This window comes from Trichechus manatus, unplaced genomic scaffold (assembly GCF_000243295.1).
Source record: "Trichechus manatus latirostris isolate Lorelei unplaced genomic scaffold, TriManLat1.0 scaffold00011, whole genome shotgun sequence".
Lineage (NCBI taxonomy): Eukaryota > Metazoa > Chordata > Mammalia > Sirenia > Trichechidae > Trichechus > Trichechus manatus.
The window spans coordinates 6605521-6609068 of record NW_004443947.1 but is presented as its reverse complement, the minus strand read 5'-3'; positions in this window follow the sequence as shown (position 1 = coordinate 6609068).

The following is a 3548-nucleotide window of genomic DNA, read 5'->3' as shown; positions in this document are numbered from 1 at the left end:
TAAGAATTTAAATAATTAAAGCTTAATACTGCAACAACAAAAAAGACTTGGTACCCTAGCCCCCGCTTCGTCCCTGTTGCCTCATAACAATGGTCCAGGAGTTACCGAAAGGGAATCCGCAGGATTGAGGCTCCTGAGAGCCCCAGGGACTTCACAGAAAAATCCAGAGGCCCCTTGAGGGTCTTCCCTTTATCAGAAGTGTCTCTGACCCCTACCACTCCAGGAAGTGCTGCAGGTTGGGGAAGAGACAAAGGTCACAGTTTTTCTCTTCTGGGCACCTAGCCCTCCCTGGTGGTTTTGTGACCACAGCACGTCAGCCCCCCTGAGATTGTAATCCAAGGAAATGAAGTCACCGCTGGTTGGATCAACATCACTTCAACCCCAGCCTGTGGTTATCAGTGACATAAGACACTTATTCTGGCTGGGCACGGTGGGACGGAGGCATGTTTGTGTGGGCTTTGGACAGGCCAGTAATTATCCTTGGGAAAGTGGCCCCACAGGGTGTGCTGAGACTCTATGGTTCCATGGGACAGTCCCCTCCTCGGAGAACGTGGCTGCAGAACGTTCCAGCCTTTGACAGCCTGGCTTTGACTTCTCTTCATAATTATTAACCTGATAAGATTTGTAACAATAAAACATAGTAACTAGAACTCTCCATTGATGGTTTGTAGGATAATACAACTTATTACACTTTCCAGTTATGATTTAACTGGACCACCAAGCATAACACTTTATAAAGATCATCTCATGTAATGGTCAAAAAAACCCTTGTGGTAGATATTACTGTCAGCCTCCCTTTACAGTTGGAGGAACTGAGGCACTAGGAGGCTAAAGCCCCATGACTGAAGTCACACAAGGTTAGTAGTGGTGGAGACAGAGTCAAAACCAGGTCTTTCTGACACCAGAGCCCAGACTCAGCACTGCTGCCCCTTCATACCCCCCTTTCCGGCCCAGAGCATTTCAGAGACCCAGGAGCATGGGTTGTTGTTGTCAGCTGCCGTCAAGATGGGCCCTGACTCATGGCGACCCCATGCACAATGGAACGCAACACTGCCCAGTCCTGCACTATTCCCACCATCGGTTGTGGACTGGACCATTGTGATCCAAAGGGTTTTCATTGGCTGCTTTTCAGAAGTAGAACACCAGGCCTTTCTTCCTAGTTCCTTTTAGTCTGCAGGCTCCACTGAAACCTCATATAAGCATCATAGCAACACACAAGGCTCCACCGACAGATGGGTGGTGGCTGTGCATGAGGTACATTTGCTGAGAATTGAACCCAAGTCTCCCACATGGAAGGTGAGGATTCTACCACTGAACCACCAATGCCTCATAGGAGCATGGGAGCCACTGCTTTTTGGTCAGACTATACTGGAGGATTTAGAGGCACCCTTCTGGAGTAAGTGGCCAAGCAGGCAGACTGAGCTCCAGAAGCCATTGTCCACCCAGTGGGAACTTGGAGGTCACCTTGAATCGTGTCCTCAGACACTGAAGAAGGAAACCGTTGCTTCCTGTAGTAGACCCAGAGAGAGGAGGCCACTGGCTTAACCAAGACGAGGAGCTGAGGCTCCCTCCAAGCCCAGGGTTTCCTGCCCTGAGGCGTGGACTGTGGGCCTAGGCTGGGAAGAGAGCCTCAGATCTCACCTCCAGGAGCTGGGCTGATGCTCTTAGCAACGGGAAGCCTGAAGGCATTTGAGTAGGGAGTACCAGGGTCAGGTTCTGGCTTAGGAAGATCTCTTCTTGTGAAGATGGATTTGGGGTAGAGATGACCCTAGTGGCCGAGGCCAGGCAGGGTGATGACCCCAAGGCAGAGGTAATGAGGGCTTGACTGGGGTGATGGGGGGCGGGCAGGACCGAGGGGCGTGGGGGCAGCTTTTTGGACATCCACTTGGTAGAGAATAGATGCACTTACTTTTACCTGCACCAGTCAGAATTTAAAACTGAAGATCTCGAGAGTGTGTTTGCATAACCTGTATCACCCCCCTCCCTTGCCCCTCGCAAGCCTCCACTGCTGTATAAGTTTCCATTAAATCAAATTATGAAGCACGGCGGAGGTCAGCGACTTTGGGCAGGAATCTGAACTATTCAAGTGCTCTTCTAAAAGTAAATAAAATTGTTTTCCGTGGATGTCATTGGACTCACGCCTCAGCCTAGAATTTCAAAGCCTTCCATTACATTCCACCTACACTCCCGCCACCCAAACCTCTCTGGCCTCCTTCCTCTTTCCCTACATGGCCACTGCTGACCGACCCCCACGCACATCAGCCACTTGGGGCCGGCTCCTTGACGCTGTGTGGCGTCCTCCACCTGGAATGTGCCCCCCACTCCTCCACCAGCTCATGGCCTGCCTGCTTCCTGTAGTTCTCACCATAGGGACTCACTGTCCACAGATCGGCCTGCTCATGGTGGCTCCCTCCTCCCTGTGTCCTACAGAAGCTTATGAGCACTGTCCTGGTGCGGGGGTCAAGCACTGAAGTCCACTGGGGTGTGGCAGGTGGAGGGAATGGAGGAGGCCTTGTGGGGCACAGAGGGAGTGGACCCTGGAGCGCCTCTGCGCCCTGCAGGCACCTGGGCCATGGGTGTAGGGGGGCCTCTGAAGATGACCAAGAAGGGCAGACACCTGCATCACAGGTGTACTTGGGGGCCATTTGCTTCTCAGTTTGTAATTGATTTCTGTCCTCTCCAGACAATATACCAAAACCAAACCCATTGCCATCGAGTCTATTCTGACTCATAGTAACCCTGTAGTACAGAGTAGAACTGCCCTATAGGATTTCCAAGCCTGTAATCTTTACACAAGGAGACTGCCACAGCTTTCTTCTACAGAGTGTCTAGTGGGTTCACACTGCCGACCTTTTGGTTAGCAGCCAGGCGTTTAACCACTGTGCCACCAGGGCTCCTTCCAGACAATGTAATGCAATGGAAAGAACATGTGCTCTGGGCTCAGGTGGTTCTGGGTTCAGATCCTGCCCCTTCTTGGTTGTGGGGTGTTGGCCAATCATTTATCTTCCGCTGAGCAAGGTTTTGTCTTGTGTGAAAAGAGAACAGTAACCCCAGTTGAACAATGACTTGACGTGAGTATTAAATGAGATAATACATCTGAAAGCACCAAGTGTATTGCCAGATGTCCCAGAACTTTGCTTATAACTAATCAAAGGAGATGTTCCAGAACTGAGACATCTCTTTTGATTGGTTATAAGCAAAGCCCGCTTTTATGGGGGCCTTAAAATATGCCAGGGTCATTGGTGGGTCAGTGGTAGAATTCTTGCCTTCTGTATAGGAGACCTGGGTTTGATTCCTAGCCAATGCACCTCATGCACCGCCACCACCAGTGGAAGCTTGTGTGTTGCTATGATGCTGAACAGGTTTGAGCAGAGCTTCCAGACTAAGACAGAGTAGGAAGAAATGCCTGGGAATCTACTTCCAAAAATCAGCCAGTGAAAACCCTGTGGATCACAACGGTCCGATCTGCAACCAAAATGCTGCAAGACTGGGCAGCATTTTGTTCCGTTGTGCATGGGGTCCCTATAAGTTAGAGGCTGACTTGAGGG